Raw genomic sequence first — 22,869 nt, 5'->3', positions numbered from 1 at the left:
CTTTATCAGGCACACTGTAAGCCTCCTTTTGGACTGAAAGAGCTGGGAAGATTAGATGTTGGTGCTATTCTTTTACATATGTTTCAATAACAAGTTCATTTTGGTCATCTATGCTATATCTATACTTGTAGTTAAGGTTGACCTTATAGTTGCCCCAAGCCTTCTGTGTTTTAATCCCAGGATTTGTGCCCAAACACACATGTGTCTTAACACTAAAATTTCCACTGAGCTCCCAAGAACAAAATGAACTTCTGCTATTTGCCTCTTACTCAGCATTTTTTGCAGGATATCTTGAATTTACTGATGAAGCACCCAGCCTTACAAAAGGAATTAATCCAGAACAAAACCTATACTTCTCTATCTTTGTCTGAAAGACAAAGATATTTTTCCACCCAATTATTAGAAACAAAATCCATCATACTGTCATTTTTGCTGGTAAAAGAATTTTCAATATTTGTCCAAATTTGTGACAAACTTCACCCCTTTTACTGAACTATTTTTGGAAGATTTTTCCATTTTCAGTTCTAAAGAATCTTCACTCCTGCTAGACATAATACATTTCTGAAGATGTTTAGAATATTTGTTCAAATATAGAAATTTTGAAAGTGTTCAGTTGGCATCTGTGGTTCCAAAAGTGTCCTACAATGTTATTTCTGCATTACCTTTTTTCTGTGAACCAATCAGAAGAAAATCAAAGTCAAGACAGTTTTCACAGGTGGTACCAAATGTATTGTTAGAAGTAATAGCTGTTTGACATCGGAATTTTGCACTTTTGCCCTATGGCAGTCTTGAGTAATAACCCAAGCTGGTGAGCAATTCTGCTGTCTCATTTCACAAAAGCAAAGATTCGGAGAGTCACGATACCACAGCACCATGATATTCAAAAGTCTTTACAGCTACCCTGGAGCAAAATTTTCAGTGGCATGATTGAAGGTAAATAATTCTTTGGCAAAATATTCTGGCTAAATTTGTTTGGTGCACATTCATGCCAGCTGAGAGAAAGAAAACACATTGACCAGTGGGTCAAATGTTAGGTTAGAACAAATATGGACGTGGTCTGAAAAATTGCACATAAAATCTCTTACCCAACAGGTAAATCCTTAAGGTTTTACTGGGTGTGTAGGACCAAGAGAAGATCAGGAAATTGACTCCATATTGGACAATGGATGCTTCCTTTGACCTGCCAAAATCTTTCCTGTTACCATGCTGAAAGAAACCTAGTACTTTTTTTTTATTAGGTTTTATTTTTTATTTTATTAGATTTATTAGATTTTAATTAGTGAGGAAATTAAAAGTATTGGATTACCAGAACTAAAACTACAAAATATTAAGCACTTTTCAGAAAGATTTACAAATATTATAGGTAGTCTTTAGTTCTGAAAAGGGCAAAGTCTAATGACACTGCCAAAGGAAAAGGAGCCTCCTTGTCTTGTGATTGCTGGAAAGATTAAAGCTGGAAAGCAACACTGCTGTCACAAGCCACGTCCACCAAAGATGACAAAGAAAATCCAGAGCACCAGCATGATGGGAAAGAGAGAAAGAAATCATAGATCGTGTCAGAAAGGCACAATGGAAATTGCCTTCACCTTCTTTTGTGTATCTTCTGCTCCACTCCTCACTTCCTATCAGTAAGACAGTGTTCTGCTTTACATTCTTCATATATCATCTTTATTAATAAATTATTTTTAAAGTTATCATTAATTAGGGATGAGTCGTGTTTGCATAAGATCTCTTGAATGAATCCTTTGCTCATTTCTCCTTCCTTGCAATTGCCATGACTTATAAAGTTTGATTACTTGCTTCTTATAAATTTTTTGTTCACAATTAGAAGTTTGTCTCAAAGCAAAATTTAAGTCTGAAATGTAATATGACAATACATCCCACCCTACCTTAAGTAACCACAAGACACAACTAATTTGGTTTCTTTATTTAAGATGATTTATGAATGTGGACACCCTTCATCTGAAAGCTGTCATAACCTTGCAGATTATGCTGGCAGTGCTGCATTATCAGGGGCACCAATCTTTCAACTAAGCCAAAACCAAACTGCAGGCTTAGAGTTAATTAAGAATTAGCTAAAATTTGCTCATATTTTTGAAACTTTTGAAATTAAAAATGCATCAAAAACTCAGCAAGCTAAAAACTCAGCACTTGTTCAAATAATTCTATTTGGTTTAAGACTTTTTTATGAAAAACAGAAAACAAAAACTTTTATTAAAAGTTTATGGAAAATTTAGTTTCTGTAATTCAACTTATTCCTTTCAGATACTTATTTTCAGATTTCAGGAATCTTTTGAACCACTCTAATAGAAAGAAAAAAAAAAACAAACCCAAACCTAACAGTTTTAAAAGTACATGGGTTAAAAGGAGAAAGAAGGGGGGAAAAAAACAAATTCAGATTAATTTTCTGCTTTCAGAACATTTCATGATATTTAGATGATCCTTAACTCCAAAAGAGAAATTATGCCTCACAAAAATATGTATTTTAATGGGATAGTGATAACAGAATAGAAACAGAAATCCAAAAGCCATTCTGCATTCCTAAATAATTCTCACAGAGAATGAAGTAACTAACTTCTTGCTCATATTAGCTTGTTGGAACGTAAAGCCAGTAGGTCTTTTTCCAAGAGTAAGCTGTCATGTAGAGAGCAAAACTTGATGGTTAAACTGTATGTTATCTAACAGCCCAGGCTCCCATTTCATTACAGCTCCCCAAAGAAAACACTCAAGTTTGTCAGCATTCCAGCAAGAGTCTTTAAACACAGAAGTTCATGAACTTATAGGACAGCAGAATCAAAAAAGTTAAAAAACTACATACCCCAAAAAAGACCTATCATGAAGTGAAGACAAACCAACCTGATGACTCTTGTGTCCAGTTTAGAACAGTAGACAAAGCAAATCCTGAGGGGAAAAAAAAAAAAAAAAAAAAAAAAAAAAAAAAAAAAACATGATGAACGCAGCTGTTTTGTTGTGGAAAATTTTGTAGAAAAACATTAGTGCATCATATTTCATTTGGACAAAACCGGAGATTTCTGCCCTCTCCTGTCAGTCTGACTTGGTCTGTATGTCCACCTTCTCCCCCCTCTGTCGGATTAGTTGTTCCATAAGGGCAATAGAAAAGGAAACACATAAAGCTTAATTACATTAAAAATCTTATCATATTGAATTTAAGGATGGAAGATATATTTAATATTATTGTACACTTTACAACTATTTTAAAATTTTAAAAAATGTTTCAAGGGATGAGTTAATATTTACCTTCAAGAAAAAGAAAATGTGCATACTGTTCAAAAGTTATTTTCTCAAGAAAGACTTCTGAAATTCTTTAAGTGCACGCAGTCCTTTAGTAAGCTTTGCCTCAACATCTGCTAAGGACCTTGAAAATCTTCCCTTAACATTTTTCATGCAGAATTTGAACAACCTTTCTTTCTTCACTCTTCCTTAGGTCAGGTTTCTTAATCTCTGTAGTCTCCTCCTTGCCTTTGGAACAGGAGCAGCTATACTCCACTCTCTGGCCTGCCTCACATGAAGTCAGACAAGACAATCTTCAGGCCTAAAAGTCCTACGAACAAGGCTCTCCTCTGTAATGTTCTCCCATATAATTCTGAGTTTGCAAAATTAATTGTCTACTGTCAGTAGAGACCAAGCCACAATTTCAAACTCAAGCTTGTGCATCCTCAGTTTTTCTTTGCTTCTTTGCCACACTTGCCTCTGAGCAGAGTTCTAGGAAGAACAGGATATGATTGACATTTTATTAGCCATCTTTCACTATAAAATTTCCTTGGGGAAGTAATGGAAATGATAGCGACTGGTACCAACTAAAAAGGGTCAGAACACAAGCCACTGGCTTCAGCTGGGGAATCTGCAAAAAAAAAAAGTTTTATTCTGATACCACTGGTGAAAAGAGATTAACTTTCCTATAGCATTGTCTAGAAATAGTCTAAGACTCCCTACTGCCAAATCCTTAAACTAAAGAGTAAAAAAATCAGTCAGATGGTGGGACAACTTCTCTCCAAAGGCAAATGGCATACATTAACCTCTATGAGGTTTTGCACAGCTATGCCAACAGAGAGGGAGGTGCAGGTTGTCTTACTAAATTTTAAGTAACTCAATGGTGTGGCTGACGCACATACTCTTCAGAGGCCTGTGGCCTCCGAAGTTTTTATAATTTTATCCTCCAAGGTTCAAATCATGCCCAACCCCAGATCTGGTAAACATTCCTGAAAATGTGTGTGGAAGGCGTGAGTGTGGCCTCCAGGATTTTCAGGTCTCCTTGATTCCAGCAATATGTTTACCCTGCTTAAGGAGGCTTCTGGCTTTTTGGCTTTAATGTTTCGTCTCCTGCAAAGGAGATGAAGCAAAGCTTTCCTTCATCCTGCTTTATTTTATCATGTCTTTGATTGTTGCACATTTTGTAATGAAACAAACTGATTGCAACAGCCATAGCATTTGATGAATCTTCTCAGGACCTTGAAATTTCTGCAACATATTGATTTTTATGAATGACTGTCCTCAAAGCATCTCCCTCCATATTCTTCACTGTACTTAGATAATAAGAAAGACCGGACAAGGTGATTTCTTGGAAACATCTAGGATCCACTGTACTTCATAACAATCTTGCAGAAGCAGTCCAATGACACAGCTCTGTAAATATTTCTTGTGATTAAATTTCCTTTTTCCCTGCCCGCCATATTTTGTGTTTATTATAATTATTATTGAAGATCTCTGCAAAAAATATAAGTATTATTGCTTACAATTTTTTACACTAAATATTTCCACATCCCTTAAGTCACGCTGGAGGTATTCTCAAGGCCTTTCTAAGCAACCATAAGGAGAGTTGTACAGTGACGGTTTATGATGGAACTAATAGAGCATGGCTGTTTTACTTGATACAGCTAAATAAACACCTTCAAAGAAAAAAAGAAAACCAATACCCCCCCCCCCTTCAAAGGGAACCTTATTTTTAATGCTCTAGGAGGTAATGTAACTCTCCAAATATCAAGCCTCTAAAAGCTTCTTAACATATTCCACATTTTTTCTGAGTGATTAATTTATTGAAGTAAGGGAACAGCACAGTGAAAACGTTGGCACTGTCCAAAACTGTTACTGTGGTAATTTGCCCTGGCCCAGATACAGATAGCATTTCTAGGCAGAAGAGAGGAGAAAACACAGAAAAGCAGGGGAGGCTGTGCAGCAGCAGCAGCAGCAGCAGCAGCAGCCCCAGCACTCTGGGAGAATGGACTGGATGTGGGAGGTGAGGAAGAGCCCCCATGTTGGAGTCACGCAGTGGCAGGAGGCTGTGGGCAGTGGTGAAGAGGTGGCCCTGCTGTGCTGCGTGGGAATGTGGTGACAGAAGGCAGCAGGAGAAGCTGTGTCTCCCACAAGAGAACAAAGCATTTATGTATGTAAAGCCTGAACACAAAAAGAAATTGAAACCACAGTTTAGGAATGCTTCAGGATGAAAGACCTAACTTTGCCATTTGGAGGGGGGCTAAGTCCCAGCAATAAAATCCTCAGGCGCTAAAAATCTAACATCTGGACTTGTCAAAAATTTCTTATTTGGCACCCAAGAGAACATGAAAATAGGCCCAAAGAAAAAAAATTAAATGGAGGGGGAGGGCAGGAGGGGGAACTCAATCTCAGAATCACAGTCCGCAAGATCAGATGTTCCATAATAAACTCTGCAAGTCAAGACAAAGAGATGTTGGAATATGATGCAAGAATTGGAATGAATTATCAGCTTTGTAGATATCATTTCAACATGCAAATCATGGAAAAGAAGATGGGAACAATAGGACTGCTGAAGTCTCCCTAAGATTAGAGACTAACGAACAAGAGCTGAAAGCAGAAATAGTAGAGAAATGTGTCAATGCACTGAAGGAAAATGAACTGTGTATTCATTTACATGTCCAATGCAGCATAGCACAAGGACAAGTCATTTTAACCCCAAAAGATCAGTGAAACATTCGGATGTGAAGAAGTGTGATTCATTGGAATGCCATAGAAAAAGAAAGCACCCCGTAATTGGCTTAGAATGGATCAAAAGTTCTCATTTCCACCAAAGGCAAGAGTTGGAGAAGAGGAGGGGACTAAGCAGGTCAAGAAATAGTCTGTAATGTCTTGTAGAGGGCAGTGAAGCTCTCACTAGAATAGATCTGGAAAAGACTGTCCATGTCTCCAGGAAAGTGCCCCTCATCCTGAAGCTACAAGGTAAGCAGCAGAGATTCCTGCTTTGGGATATCACAGCGTGGAGGAAAAGTGGAGGAAGATTTACACTGTCTGAAGTGAAATGCTGTCCAAAAGCAACTCCTTCACTGACCAGATAAAGAACATAAGGCCCCTGAGTACTCTGCTTTATAGCTAAGGTAGCTACCTTGGGTAGCCCAAAAAGTTGAATGCCTGCAGCATGTCCCCCCACCTTCCGTGGACATCCAGGCTAATTAGATGGTATGGCAAAGGCAGCTCCATCATCATTTGAAAAGGCAGCATATACAACTTCATGGACCATTAAGCCCATTCTTGGTATTTTCTTTTGATGCCCTTGAGAACCGCAGCAGGACTGAGCATGTCAAAAACAGAGGCAGAGGAATGCCTATTTTCTGGCTCCTATTTGAGCTTAGTTTTGACTTAGATGCCAAATTGTTCAGACCATTTAGGAAGATGATTCAGAAATGTGCAAAGGTATTATTCTAGGTCATCCAGACAAAATGTAAGGTGCTCACATTTCTTACTCATCCCAGAAGTCAGGCAGCAGCTGAGCAGCGTCATCACACATTTTGGACAAAAGCACCTAAATTCTGTCTAGTCAATTACTGGAATTAGGCCTGACACAAAAAGGGAACATTTTCAGCTTTCAACAAAGACAGAAATGCTGGGACAGATGATCAATGTCTGTGGTTTTTCCATGCCTTATGCATCAGCACGGGTCTGATGGGTGGGTTAAGAAAATAATAGATCATACTTGTTTTCATTCAGCACCTCCTTTGGGAGACACTGTCTGCATCTCAAATAGCAAATGCAGTCTGTGGAAATTCCTCAGCCCTGTATCTATTTCCCTGCTGTTAAGACTGGAGACCGGTGAGAAACCAAGCTATAAAAGGTAGAGAGGAAAATGTTGATTTTCCTGTCCTCAATTTGAAACAAGGTCAGAACAGAGCTGGAAAGTGCACTCACATCTAAGGTCTTCAAAGATCTCCCACATCCAACTGTTTCGACATAGTCACTGTCTGTGTCTCAGCCCATGTTCTCAGTTGGTTCAGCTCCAGGTGTTTCACCAAAAGCCACAAGATTTCTCAGTATTTATATGTTAAACAGCTCAATGTGTTAAAGTTTACATAGATGACATTTTGATCTGAATGTGTGTTTATACAGCAAAAAGCATGACAGATGGCTCAGAACAACTTGGGAAAAAGCCCAGCCTGATGGGTTAATGCTAAATAAACAAGACAAGAAGTTAAGTTTAGGCAAATGAAAGAGGGGAGGAAAAGTTGATAGAAGAAGATATGAAACGAGGGGCTGCCTGTCCCTGCAGCACTGAAAGGAACAAAGTTTCCTTGGAAAGATAAAGTACCCCAGGAAAATACATCTAATCGGGCTGCCTCAGTCAACAACCTGCAAGCACTACAGGACAAAAATGTCTGAAAAGCAGGGGGTAGAAGTGATGGCCAAATGCCTGAGACACATTACAGATGCTAACAAGGGCTGAGCACCAATGTATTCACACAGAAAAGAAGGGCCTGCTTGAGTCAGGCCTATAGAGGCCTTGTGTACTTATTATGGGAAGCGTAATCACAGGACAGGCTTAGGATGACAGTAACAAATCATACAGCTTTTTTTCTGGAGCTGGCTTGTGTCCTGCTGGTCCAGAACTTGAGCACATTGCATTGGCAGTGTTCTGCAGTTCAGCACTTAGATACTGCAGGCAATGCCAGCATTTCTTTTTAAGCAGAACAGACCTAAAGTGCATAACAATATATTACTAAAATATTATCCTCATTTTAAACATGGACTGTAGATGTCACTGTGCTATAGGAAGACATGCATTAGCAGTAATTATCCAATGCAGTAATATTAGGACAGCAGTTTATACAACCCATCCACCTGAATTTCCAGGCTAGATTTTCCAGGCTAGACTGCAGAGGGGTTCTCTCTTTTCCTACCATGGAAACCGGGCCACTGCCCAGCTGAGACTGCAAAAGCAGCAAAGCCAGCAGGAGGGCGAACCAGATGGAAGCTGACTTCAGACACACTGCAGGGGCTGGGAGACCAGCCTCCCCTTTGGCAGCTGTTTAGGGATGCTGCTGTTTAGTATCTAAAGCTCTCAACTAAAACAGGTTGCTGCTGGGTACTTAATGAGCAGATATACTATAAACATAGTACTCTTCTGGGTGCCTTAAAGAATTTAGTGTCCAAACTGCCTGATTTCTCCTGACTCTGACACCAAAAAGAACAGGAAAGAAAAGATGTGTTTGTGATCTGGAGTACAGGCAGACTTAGCCTAAGTGTCCTCTGCAGATTGATATGTGACTGCAGCACAAACAGACCTTCGTCATCCATTCGGGTGCCAGTAGCAACATCACTGTTAGCCAGGTCTGGGGTGCAGTCTATGCATACTGCATCCTGCAAGATTTCCAGTCTAGCCTGGAGCTTATGGTCTGGCATTTCAATTGGTTTCAGCATCAGCAAAATGAAAGCTGTCCCAGGTCTGCCTACAGGCCCTGCAATCGTAGTCTTTCAGTGGACATAGTCCTGCTGATTCATCTGAAGTTGCATACTGAGTCTTATTTGGGATATTTGATATGGGTAGGCCTGAGCAATGGAAAGGCAGCATGTTCAGCAGCACATTTGCTACCAGACGTGATTGTCTATCTGTACAAAGAACGATTAATTTTACCCCTACACTGTCTTCCCAAAGTCTCCCATAACAGATAGTTGTCTTGGCTGAAATCCACTTCGCTGGCAATATTAGCATGTGGACACAGCACTGCTCTTGGACAGCATATCCAGATAACCGATGGAAATTGTCCTGGAAGGAACCCACGGAACAAGGTAGACAACAAAAGATGCAACAAAAAACACAATGCACTGTGGCCTGGGGTAGCAAGCAAGGATCCAGGTTTGGGTTGTCAGGGAGACAGCATGAAGGAACTCTTCAAGTCAACATCACTGTGGTCCCCATGTGGTATAGCTCTGGTGTTGCTAGTAGCTATGGGACAGTTTGAAGTGTATTGAAACTTGTGCTCATGACTGACACATTCTGTTGCTGTACTGTTGTCCTGGAGGGAACATTTGGGCAACACAGGGTGACCAGCCCCAGCCTATGCCTGAGTAATTTGGCATAAAATTTTTGCCCTATGCTGGCACATAAACCCCACTCCCATTTTCCTCTGGAGTCATGCTGCAATAGGAAAACACAACGTGGCGGAATTTCTCTCATCATAGATCTTTTTAATTTCCTTTACTTCTTCCTCTTCTGTGTGGACTACAGATGCTTTATTCCCTGACGTCCTTAGTGTCATGCAGTACATCCAGGGCAACATCTACAACAGCTGGACCACTTCTGTTGCTTTTCAGTCCCCAGTAACAGTTGAGATTGGCTGAATCTGTCTGTATTTACTTCATGACAGGAAAGCACACACACCAGGATGGAGACCAGACCTTAACTGGACATGGTGGGTGGTGGAGTTGTCAGATGTACACTGCACCACAGTCCTTAGACAGAGGGTCCCAGGACTGAGATATGAAGAGATTAAAAGATAGGATGAAGCAATGGTATTTGATGCTGGACTTGATTTCCACTGGAAACTGGTTCAGTTGCTGAATGCTTGTTCAAGAGCAAAGTGTGATGAGATTTGGACACTGTGAATCCAATTCTTCTCTTGAGGGTGCTAATAGGGAGAAACATATCTTAATTTCCATTTGTACCAGTGGGACAAGACAATGAGACTTAGGGGTCAGAATCTCACTTGCCCTAAGTCAGTGTTGTTGATATGTCAATCTTGACCCACTTTGGCTTTTATCTACTTAGCTCCTGGCCATGGTGCCAGCTCAACTGCAACAGCCCAAAACTCAGAAGAAAACATCACAACATAGGCTGCCTAAACAAGCCCTGCCAGCCTGATACTGCCACTCAGCCTGGTTCAAACTAGCATTATACCTGTGCTAGGATACTGCAGAGATTCCTGCAGCTGGTGTTTAGATGTAGTAGTAGTGCAATCTAAAGGCTTTATTATGTTAGACTTGGTATCAACCTCCTTTTACTGTCATCGTGTTTGGTGTTGGAGTTAAATATGGAGACATGTGGACACTTGTAGTATAGACTGCATCTGGAATGGGGGGGGGGGGGGAACAGTAAAAAGGGACATTTCTATAGAAATACAACCTTCTGGGCAATATTTTTCAGACAATTCTGCATAAAGTTCTGCATCCCTTTTTTAATGGCACTGCATTGACTGGTGGTAACCTTGGATTGTTCATTAACCACAGACTTCTGTCCTGCTGTTGACCTGTTATACTGCAATTGCAGTGGTGCATGTGTGGTCTCCAGAGAGTCCCTCTGTGGAGAAAACAAAATCACGGAAGTGTCTCCCATCCATCTTGATTGTTATTGTGAGCAGAAGGCTGTGCTCACAGTCTGGGTTTGTTTCCACTGACTCATGGCTGCCTCTGGAAACTCTGAACAAATGCAGCTGCTGAGCAGTCTTTTGAGCTGCTTGGTTGCAGGTTGATAATAATTGCTATCAGAGATCTAAGGAATACATATCTTTTATGCAGAATTCATACGCAATATGTTTAGTAGCCCAAGGGAGAGATTTCTGCCCAGTGATTTTCTGTGCATATCTGCTCACTTATCTCCTTTTTTGCATACCTATTGCTGTTACCAAGTCCTATTTCCCCTGAAAAAAGAAATGAGGGAATATCAGCAAAGCCGCAGAACCAGATCACTCTTTGACACTGTGTCATTCATGGAGGGAGGAAAAAGAATCACAGCTGTAATTCTGCTATTTGCTTGTTTAGTTGTACCTGTAAAAATCAAAAGCAGAGCAACTGCTGATCCCAGAGAGTCAGCAGTGCTATGAAACCAGATAGCTCTGTGCTGACAACACTGTTAGGTGAGTTAGTGCTGTTACCTTTCTTTTGAAGCCTCACATAGTGTCAGACACTCCTTCATCCTTCTGGGACAAAAAACAGAACTAAAGGGTCATTCCTCTAACACAATATCTGTGTCTTTGCCACTGGTAAACATTTGCTATGAAATACCAATGTAAGCCAAAACACAAAGGGGTGTCAGGAAGAAGAACCCTCGGCAGTGTAATTTTTGTTTCTTGTATTATTACAAAGTTCATTCAATTTCTTTAATTTTTGCTAATTTTATATTAAACATTATGGATATAAAAGATGAACTTATGTTACCCGTGTTATTCTAGTCTTGGCTTCATTTTTAAAAGAAAATTTGTCTCTGTAACCATGCAATTGCTGTAGAATTTAATTGACATGTAACTAAAGTACTGCCTCTTGGTCATACGTTGCCATTATACAACCCTTAACTCAGCTACAGTCATGACTTAACTACATGGACTAATCCAGTAGCGATTACAAGCTAAAATTCAAATAGCACGATTTGAAGGCACTTCATGCAACAAGTATGAAGTAGAAAGGGCATAAAGAAGGATGCTCTTAGCCCCGTAAGTGTTGCAATTCCTTTTTTCATTTTCAGGGACAGGAAAATTCTGCCCCAGAAAACCCCACCACAGAGAGGCGGTTTTGCATGCTCAGAAATATAGGGTGCAGCTTTAACAGTCTTAGCTGCACATGCAGATGAGCACCAGAGCACAGCACAGCACACAGCAAAGGCAGTGTTTCCACCCAGGATAGATTAACTGGTGTGTAAGCATTAACCTGTTTGCATCAAGTCACTGTGGAGCCTCTCAGCTCACAACTGAGGAATACGAGATGGGATTTTCAGCATGTTTTACTAGTTTCAGCTATTGATGGGAAGGGGATCCAAGGAGTTTTGAGCTTCCCACTGCATCATTGGCAAAACAAATTTAAGACACCAGGAGGGTTTGGATCATCCCCAAAAAATCACTCTGGGCTTGCACAGAGAGCAGAACAGGGCTTGGCAGAACCACTGAGGAAAGAGATGGATGACTTGCTTGCCAGGTCAAACCCAAGCCTCCTCCAGTTCTGTGATGTTGCAGCCTGTCAGGTAAAATGAGGCAGAAAACTATGGCTATGACAAGACATCTAAAGTATAACGAAAAACTGGAAGAAGTTAACATAGATAAAATAATGCATCATTCAGATGTTAGTCCTTTTGGACACAAAGTGAATTACTGTGTTAGTTATACATTCCTGTGAGTTAATGGACACCAGCTTATGAGCCAGCCACAAGTGTTTGAGTATGGAGATGGGGCTCCTTTAAACCAGCACCTCAGTGACTTTTGCAAACTGCAGTACCACAAAAGGGTGCATACATTCATCTGACTAGCTTTATAAAGAGCTAAACAATTTTAGTGTTGCCTTTCCATCTAGTAAAACAGTCTGTTTTAGAGCCACAAGAATAAACTTGACCTCTTCTTCCACAAGCTAGTAACTAAAGAGATAATCTCCGGTGGGCTCCTTCCTACCACTTGCTTTTTTAAGCCCTGTCATGTGTAACAGTTTGCTGTAAGCTTAGTGAAATCAAAGTGCAGTACGTACTGTCTTCCACCAATCCCTGGTAATATTGCCAAGAAACTTAGCAATTCTTTTCTCAACCTGGAGCGTGAAAAATAAAAGACACTAAATTTCTATACTGGCCTGCACAGTAAATGCTTAATATTAGAAAGAGAGCAGTTATAAAATGGCATCCCATCCAGCTGTCCATCACTTACATTTTCATTCAGAAACCCTAATTCTCCAAAGTAATATTTGGTGGAATTTTGTTGCATACATATCCATTCAGAATGTAAGTCTATGAACTGTATCATCTCATAGTCTGATCAAGGCTGCTTAGACTATGAGGCACATTAGACTTCAGTGATGTAGCTAATGTACAAAACTTCACCAAGGGGTGCAGTAGTACCAGCTCATTACAAGATCATTCAGCTTCAATATAAATTTTATAGAAGTAAATCATAACATGAAACCAATGGCTTTTATTGCTGGCTTGACAGCAGAAAATTATTAATAGGTAAACCACAGCTTCTGAATACCTATAGAATATGGAGTCCTAATAACAAAAAAGTGCCAAGTTATTTAAAAATTCAGTGAAGTTCATTAAAGATTAGACATGGATGTGTTATTCTACCTTTAGTAATTTTTCTAGTTGGTCTTCCATTATAAACTTTACTGTCTGTGCCCACGGAATGCTGAAAGTCACCATCTTTCAGGACTAGAATGGCTTTGGTCTTTAATCAGAAGAGGACACAAGTCCTGGCAAATTACACATGATGGTGATAATAGTACTTTCTGTGAGACACTTGGGCCTCACAAAGAAGGTCTGGATGCAGCTTGTGTACCTGTGCATGCAGCAGTTTGAAAAAGCTGCCCCCTGGGGCAGCAAGCAAGGTCAAGTCAGCAAATCTGTGTTGCAGTCACCTAGCTAGAAGACTGAAGATGAAGGAGGTATCAGATGCAGCTTCTTTGGATTGCTGGCCAGGACTATCTTCTCCCTTATGTATAACATCTTTATAGAAGGAAAGTGGTAACGGAGAGCCACCAGGCCTGGGGTACTTCCCATGGAGGTTGGGGCTCCCAGCACAGCACCACCAGGGTGCCTGCCACACAGCAGAGGGACAGCACTACCACACAGGACATGATGGAAATACATTATGGTCAGGGACAGGTTGTGATTTCACAGAATCCCAGGTTGGAAGGGACCTCAGGGATCATCTAGTCCAACATTTCTAGGAAGAGCACAGTCTAGACAAGATGGCCCAGCACCCTGTCCAGACGACTCTTAAAGGTGTCCAACATAGCCGAGTCGACCACTTCCCTGGGGAGATTATTCCAACGGGTGACTGTCCTCACTATGAAAAACTTCCCTCTGGTGCCCAATCGGAAGCTCCCCAAGAGCAACTTGTGTCCATCCCCCCTTGTCCTCTCCATGGGACTCCTTGTGAAAAGGGAGTCTCCATCTTCTTTGTAGCTACCCCTTAAGCACTGGTACATGGGGATGAGATCCCCTCTGAGCCTCCTTTTCTCAAGGATGAACAAACCCAGTTCTCCCAGCCTACCCTCCTATGGCAGGCTTCCCAGTCCTCTGATCATCTTGGTGGCCCTTCTCTGGACCCCTTCCAGCCTGTCCACATCTTTTTTGTATAGTGGGGACCAGAACTGTGCACAGTACTCCAGGTGTGGCCTGACAAGGGCTGAGTAGAGTGGGATAATTTCAACAGGTCTTGTAACTGAAGTAGGTCAATCTGTTTTTCAGTGAAAGCAGGAACTATGATGTTTCTTTCCAAAACTGAGCAGATGATGCAAGAATCCAGTAATTAGACTGTGCAGCTAAGATATATGAGACCTCATTCAGCTGTCTTCTCCCTTTTGAAGGATTTTAGCCTCCGTGCCACTTTCACAGATGCTGCAAAATTTGAAGGCTTAGGTGTATAGTTTGTCATTGCTTTTAAAATAAGGATGCAATGTGGACAGGTTAAGGGCTGATTTTGCTTGAAGCTAACAGGAGCTGGCAGTCCCAGTCACAGGGTCTGTCAGTGTGTAAGCTGACACCGGCCTCCAGAAGGAAAACAGCTGTCCTGGTCTTGGCTGGGGTAGAGTTAATTTTCTTCACTGTAGCTGGTATAGTATGTTTCAGATTGTGTATGAGAATAGTGTTGATGGCACGCTGATGTTTTAGTTGTTGTTAAGTAGCTGCTAAGTGTTGCTAAGCAGTGCTTACACTAGTCAAGGACTTTTCCAACTTCCCATGCTCTTCCAGGGGCACAAGAAGCTGGGACGGGATGGGGCACAGCCAAGACAGCTGACCCAAACTGGCCAATGGGATATTCCATATCATATGACATTATGCCCAGTATAGTAACTGAGGGGACGTTTGGAGTGATGGCGGTCATCTTCCCAAGTAACCATTATGTGTGATGGAGCTTTGCTTTCCTGGAGGTGGCTGAGCACCTGCCTGCCCATGGGAAGGAGTGAGTGAATTCCTTGTTTTGCTTTGCTTGCGTGCACAGCTTGTTTTCATTATATTATTATCGTTATTATTCCTGTTTTCCTTTACCTATTAAACTGTTCTTATCTCAACCCATGAGTTTTCTCACTTTTACCCTTCTGATTTTCTCCCCCACCCTGCAGGGTTGGGGGGAGTGAGTGAGTGGCTGTGTGGTGTTTAGTTGCTGACTGGGGCTAAACCATGGCAACAGCTCAGAAGGAAATTGTGTTGCTTCAGAAAAGCAGTTTTCTGTTAAAAGTCTGGTTTTCTTTTAATCAAAAATAAACTCTTTGTGGACTTCACAACTCATTATCAATTGGATAGCCCACAGATAAACTGCAACCCAGCTAAACAGAAATAGCTTCTGTCATCACTACACCAAACAGGCATGACAACAGACAGGATGGGAAGGAGGACTTCCTTTCTTGGCAAGCCAATAAAACTGCATAATGTGAACATGGGCTGAAGTGAAAACATCTCATCTCTGGAGGTTTCTCCACTCATGCATGGTCATCCTTTCCTCACAGAGCAAGTGCTCCAGCTCCTTAACCAGCCTGGGGCTCCTCCACTTAACTCGCTCAAGCTTATTGAGGTCCTTCTTGTGCTGGGTTAGAGTTGGGGAGAACTGGATCCAGTATTCTGAATGTGGTGTGATAAATCTCATCTCCCAGTCTACTGGCTGTGTCCGTTTGTGCCACCCAGGAGGCTGCTGGCCACCCTTGCTACCAGGGCACATGGCTGCCCCATACTCAGCTGCCCACCCAGGCCCCAGGGAGCAGCTCCCCAGCCAGTCCCGCCCCAGTCTGGGCTGCTGCAGGGGCGCTTCCTTCCCAGGGACAGCACTGGGCATTTCTCCTTTGGCATAGTGTCCATTGTCACTGTCTGTTAGATAAATGGTTGAACCGTAGAACCATAAATGACAGGACCGGATTGAAAGTTTTGTCTAAATTGCTTCACATCAACATCCTTTTCCCCTTATATTATTTATGAATAACAACATAAACCTGTTAAAGTAATTCCAGATTTATTAGAAATAACTAGCAGAAATCTGTTTCTATGTTTATAAACACTGATTAATTTCTCTGTACATACATATACTTTCCTAACTGCCTTCAATTTCTTTGAAGCAGCACATTAGCAATACAGCCAGCATGCCAGAGCGTGTGACCTTCCTCTTTGTCATACCTAACAAATGTATCAGTGGTGGAAGAGCCCTTCAGCCTCCCAAAAGTGGTGCAGAAAGAGCCCTTCTCCAGGACTTTGTGATTGCAGTCTTACTTTCCATAGCACAGGTTTAGAGAAATTGAAGTCTGTTTTCCATTGCATTCTACTAATCCCTGCAAGACCTTCTCAAATCCCAGCTATGCTTTTCCAGAGCTAGGTAGTGTGGTCTCTGTATCTCTTCATACCACAATAAGGTCTCAGACACTACTTTCTGAAGGGTAGTGATCTTAGCTGGCATAAGTTCAGTCTTTTCCCGGACAAATGAGAAAAAAAAGACAGTGACTAAACTTCTGAATGATGCTAACCAAACTCAGTCCCCACAGACATCTCACTAAAATTCCTTTGAAAATGTGGCATGGGCAAAGGTGTCTCTTCAGCAAATCCTGCCTGGCATCTCCTGGAATACTGAATATTGCTAGCAAGTATGTCTTAAATGGCAAGATCTCCATTTGGAAAGAGTAAAGTTATTACATGAAAGGAAGGTCGAATATTTAAAATTCTATACACTCAGAATGAGGCTCTACCTAGTCTGGAATCAGAGATGTCAGCTGAAGAAAATCTGATTAAAAACAAAGCAATTAAACAGTGTTTCTTTCACAAGAACACTTCCCTTACTAGTAGTTTCCAGTTTAGGAACATATTTAACTGGAGTTTACATTTGGATCAGGGTACTTAACAGGCACTGATGAACCTCTTAGTCATTAATTTGTCATTATTAAGTCATTTTTATTTGTGGTTTCTGTAACTTCCTATTGGAATGAGTTCCACAGATTAAGTATGCTTTAAATTTGTTAAAAAATATTTACCCATTACGTTAATACATAACCCCACTGTTCACAGTAAAATGAAAATAAAACTTCGCCATAAAAGAGAAGCATAATCTTATGCTGCAATAATATTGTAACCTTTTCCTCCTTTTTATCATGCAGATAACTGTCTGTGTTTTATAATGCTAAAAATGGAAAAGGTGTCAGTGAGTGTCTAATTCCTATCAGGTAGCTCTCTTTTATGCCTAATACAGCACACTAGCATGTTTGTATCTTTCTAGTTGGAAAGCATCCATTATGAGAGGCATCCAGATAGAAGAGGGGCTTGTAGTCAACTCGCTGGCAGCTGTGGGCAGCCAGTGGCCAAGCAACGGATTAACCTGCTGCATAAGCAGCAAAGACCCTGGCAGGTCACCACCCACTTGCAGATGCAGCAGCAAGCTGAAGCTGCTGAATTACCCCTCTAAATGCAGCACAGCTCAAAAGCACCTGACTTGTTTCCATATCTGGCTTAGATCTGGAAGCAATTTATGTGCCACAGACTCTGATAAACATCCTGCAGAAGCTCAGCCAGATACCATTTCCCCACCCCAATGGTTTTCCAGGGAACTCCCACCAGTTCCTCATCTTTTCTGCTCCAAGCAGCTGACCTGACTCAAAGGGATGGTCAGGGCTGGGACACCCCAGCGCCAGGTGATTCAATGCAGGGTGGGCATGTCCACAGGATCCCATCCAGGTGTGCGTGGCAGTGACCCCTCGCAGCCATGCAGGGACACCTCGTGGCTCCCACCAAGCTACTGCTGCCTGCTGCAGAGCAGTACCCACCACACCCCATCCAGCTGGAAACACTCAAGCATCTTCTGGCGCACACACAGTCTGGACTTAAGCATTTCCATTAAGCAGGAGATGCCCATTCCCTGTGCAGTGAGTAGGTGGCTCTACACGCTCCCATCAGAAAGGTCATGCTCAAACCATTCAAAAAGAGCTGAAGACAGAAATTTTCATCTTAGTGCTTGGGCCTTCTGCCACTGACTTCTGGGGTGGGCTATCGCTTGTTCTGTAAACCTCAGCTGGACCTGGAGAATCAAGGCAAATCTGAAGAAAATATATTTCAGAAATGGTAAGACTATAAAATGGCCGTTTCTGGCAGTTATTACATTGTGCGCACAAGATTGTATCATTTAACATACTTCTAAGTTGTGACAGTGAAAAACCTGTCTTTCAAAGACCTGTAATTTGCTTGGAATAAACAGAATACCAGTTTATAAAATAAACTGATGGAACCAAACAGCCAATTTTTAGTTCAGACACTGACTCAGGCAGTCTGTGAAGATTTCTCGATCCTACTCAATCCAGACTGCAGACAGAACTTCTCCTGGCTTGCTGAGCCCTGCTCTTTTCTCTTTTTGCAGTATGTGTGGTTTATTGTTATTTCAAATGTTTTTTGTTAAATATTGAGAACACTGAGATGGTTTTCTTCCCACTGGCACATGACACATAGCAGTTAAATCTGCAAAAAGGAATGTGTACATACTGTGAGCAATCCAAATGAGGCCAGTGACAGAAGTAAGGGGGAGTGTGTAAAATATATACACAAAAAGTTAATGAACAGTGATGTTAATTGAATTATTGCACTAATTAGAATGAAAAGCAAGCCAAGAAAAAGTGATCAGAAGAACCAGAGGTTAGTCACCATTGTTATTTTCTAGAGTCCTGTTAAACATTCACATGAAAATAAAGTGATCATAACTTCAATTGAGCAACTCTTCTTGTATGAGACCACAAACTCCTGCATCCATTAAAGAAAACAAGTTGATTTTTCTTAGGGATGGACCAAAAGAGCCAAGGGCACTAAGGGTCTGGGCATGTTCCTGTGTCCATCATTCTATGTGCACATCTTGTCATCCTGGTATTGGTAGTCTCCACAGGCAGCACAGGGCTGTGCCTTGCATGTAAAAGTGTTTAATTACCTGGCACAGGTCTGGAAGATGGGTCAGCACTTTATCTGGGGACTCGGCAGAGCTGAGCGTAGGAGCCTGGTACTCAATCCAGCTCACTATCACTGTCATACAGCCTAGGCACATCCTGATGTTGTGTGGTCTTTAGCTGATAAAAGCTTCAAAGCTTGCCCCTGACATAGATGAATATTACCACAGTTTCAGGAGTAAAGCAAAAAGGCAAAGGATGGGCTTTGGTTGAGAGGAAGCTGATGGCTGAGATAAGATCAGAACAGGGATTTTCTGCAGGAGTGGTGCCCATTTTCACCGTTTCAGAAAGATTTTCAGCTCTGAGGGCAGCTCTGGGCTTGATCTGCCAGGCTGTCCTTCTTTCCTCACTGCTTGGGTCTTACATCACTGCTTGAGCCAATTATTAAAATTGCAATGCCAGAAGGAAAATTTTTAAAATAATCTTCTGGATTTTCGTATTCTTTATGTCTTTGGATGGGAGGAAAGATAATGAAAGTACCAGACACAGATGCATTATTCAGCAAAGTGACTGCTACATCATAGAGGCCCATGCCAAGATTTGTGAACCACAATGGAAATAAGTGGATGTAGATCCACTTAGGCTGTGTTTCCTGAGCATACTGGGTTACCATCCCAGACCATTACCATTCCACAGGACATAGCAATGATAGTTGTCCTACAAGTCTAACTATCTGTAAGTAAAAAAAGTTTGTATTTTAAGGATTGCAGGACTGATCCGATGGAAACCACAAGTCTATTTGGTTTCTCTTGTAAGTACTGCCAGAAAGCAGGAAGGAACTGAGGATACCTCAGTAGGAAATTAGAACTCCAACTTATCTCTGCTGATCCAGCATAGCTTGTCTCTAGACAAGACAGGGTTTCCTCATGAGATCACAGGGAGCTTGTGAAAAGTCTAGTAATAAATGTGGGTACTTTTCAATAAACCTTTTATATAAGAGCAAGGAGGGCAGAAACACCACTAGCTGCCCGGTGAAATAATAGCATTAATTATTTTGTGGTAAATCGCATCAAATCTAAAGGCCAGTTTTATCAATGAGATTTTTTTCTGCATTCAGTGCAGTGATTTATTGCATCCTTTTACAACATGAGTCCCTTAGTCTTGGTTCATGTGCAGTATGTTTTAGTTTTAATGAATGCTTAGGTAAATCTGGAATTGTCCAACTAGCTGGTATTAAAAACACCTTTTTAACTTTCACAAATAAAGTTTCTGAAAATGTTGTCTGTGCTCAGGTAAAGAGGTCAACTTATAATGGCCATGTCCCAATCTGAAAAAGTAAGTCCACTGATAGTTTTCAAATAACTGATCGTAATGGTAATTTTGAAAAGTCCACAGATATCCTATTACCATCACACAAGTAATGAGAGTATTCTTAACATCCCTGTGTCTTTTTGGTGTAAACATATTCCTGGACAACAGAAAAATACAGATTGTATTTATGTCTTTGCTCTGAACTCAGGGCATTAGGACATAACTAGCACAACAGTTTACAAATGTTACCCTTCCCACTGTGGCCAAAGAGATTCTATTAGAAGCCATGCTGAGAATAGCAGCAATTTGGCCAGTGTCGTGGTTTAGCTTCAGTCAGCAACCAAGCACCTCACATCCACTCGCTCACTCCCTGCCTTAGTAGGATGGGGGAGAGAATCAGAAGATTCTTGCAAAAGCAAGAAAACTTGTGGGTCGAGATAGGAACAGTTTAATACTTAAAACAAAATAATAATAGTAATAAAGGGAATAATAATAATAATAATGATAACAACAATAATGTTGTGTTGAAAAGGAAAATAACAGAGAGAGAAATGAAACCCGGGGGGAAAAATGAATGATGCAAACGCTCACCACATGCCGACCGATGCTGCCGGTCCCCGAGCCGCGATCGCTGCTTTCCTCAGCCAACTCGTCCCAGTTAATATACTGGACGTGACATCATATGATATGGAATATCGCTTTGGCCAGATTGGATCAGCTTCCTTGGCTGTGCCCCCTCCCTGCCCAGCTTCTTGTGCCCCTGGAAGAGCATGAGAAGTTGGAAAAGCCCTTAATATATGCACTACTTAGCAACAACTAAAACATCAGTGTGTTATCAACATTATTCTCACACTAAACCCAAAACAGCACTGTACCAGCTACAGTGAAGAAAATTAACTCTATCCCAGCCAAAACCATGACAGCCAGTCACAAGTTATTTTTAGTTTGGTGCTAAATATAGAAGTTATAACCTATTTGGTGTTCCAGGCTGAGCAGGCAAAATGGTTAAATGTTTTATCATCCAAATCATTACTAAGAGATTTCCATTTAGCACCATTTACTTCTGGTATTTCCATGTGAAAATGAAAAAAAACTTCATTTCCAATAGATTTGGATGAGTTTGGTTGTTTTATTTTCTATGTGCCATCTAGATTTGAATCTATATCAGTATAAATATAGGTGTCTAATATCCTTTTCCCAAGTTTACAAGACTACTTACCTCTTTAGGCTGTAATGTAGTCAATCATATTGTCTTTTTGCTTATATTAATTCATTATGTATGATTAACCTTTGTAAAGAAATAATTTGTAATTGAATTGGCATTACAGAAGCCGAGTATAGAAAAACTTGGCAAAGTGCCTGTTTTAGTATATTAATTCTGCCAAGCAAGTTGATAATAAGATTGAACTGGATTTGAAAGATTAGAGAGACTTGGCTTGGAAGGACATGACAGTTAGTTCCATACAGTTTTTTTCAGCTGTTTAAAGAGAACCGGTATTTGGATTTTTGTCTGTACTTTTGTGATGAACTCTTTCCATAATCTTCTTCTGTGGACAAAAGGGTGCCAAAATTAAAAATTAAATAGAAATAGCTGATGATTTATTTCCATTAGCTTTGGATGCTGAAACTGATCCACACAGTCCCAAGGTTTATTAACTCAGAAGCTTATGTGTCGGGGCCTGCCGGATAACTGATCGGGTGACCTACATGCTGTGAGATCATATTCAGACCGCTCAACTTTAAAAGTTTTTGTTTTATGCTGCAGGCTATAGACAGAGGAACTTGGCAAAATTAAATCAAAGGGGTCAGTGAGAGCTGCCTTGTTGCTTCTTTCACAGATTTTGCAGAAACTTTTCCTGCCCGTTTTAACTGCAAGATAGATTGCACAAATGGTTGAAAATTTAAGCAACTGCCCACAGAAAGAAGTAACTACAAAAAAGAGACAAACAAAACCCTGATGCAATCAGCAGCCTTCTCAGGCCATCAGGTTTGTCTCTTTGATGGATGATCAAGCTCTGTTTGCAGCTTCTAATGCTTGTTTCATATTTATCATTCATAAAACAAAAAGTCTTGGCAAATTCAAATGTATCTGCAATGTTGTTAAGACAGAACGAAATCACTTTTTATGTTTGTTTGTTTTGAGCCATGCTATTATAAGACATTGCATGAACCTCATTAAAAATATCTTGCTGTTATTCCATGATTGCACCTTTATATGCCTGTAGCTTATCTCTGCACCTGTGAGGTACCGGTTAAACATTTCTGTAAAAAGCCCAAAGCAAAGCATGAAAACAAAGAACCAGAGCTATTAGTCCAGTACATCCAGACATACAGCTGAGATGGATCAGACCTTTTTAGTTAAAGGTTTGGGGATAGAAATCGTGGAAAGCTATTTCATCATGGTATTTGTTGTCCAGATACTTCTTAAGGTGAAGGTTTTGTTTGACTCTTCTAACAACTAGAGCCAGGTAAACGAGCCTGGAAATTCATGTT

At 40.9% G+C, this 22,869-nt stretch overlaps 1 long non-coding RNA gene across 1 annotated transcript in view; it reads right to left on the bottom strand.

Moving 5' to 3' along the window:
• Positions 1 to 16,155: 16,155 nt before the first annotated feature.
• Positions 16,156 to 22,869, bottom strand: part of LOC135312721 (uncharacterized) — a 48,071-nt gene continuing 41,357 nt past the window's right edge. Inside the window, exons 2-3 of the long non-coding RNA XR_010372401.1 lie at positions 20,968 to 21,136; positions 16,156 to 18,234 (exon numbers count right to left, since the gene is read on the bottom strand). This is a non-coding gene — a long non-coding RNA (uncharacterized LOC135312721). The remainder of the gene's footprint in view (positions 18,235 to 20,967; positions 21,137 to 22,869) is intronic.

This window comes from Phalacrocorax carbo, chromosome 1 (assembly GCF_963921805.1).
Source record: "Phalacrocorax carbo chromosome 1, bPhaCar2.1, whole genome shotgun sequence".
Classification (NCBI taxonomy): domain Eukaryota; kingdom Metazoa; phylum Chordata; class Aves; order Suliformes; family Phalacrocoracidae; genus Phalacrocorax; species Phalacrocorax carbo.
The sequence above is the reverse complement of the archived record's forward strand: the minus strand, read 5'-3'. Positions and strand labels throughout refer to the sequence as shown.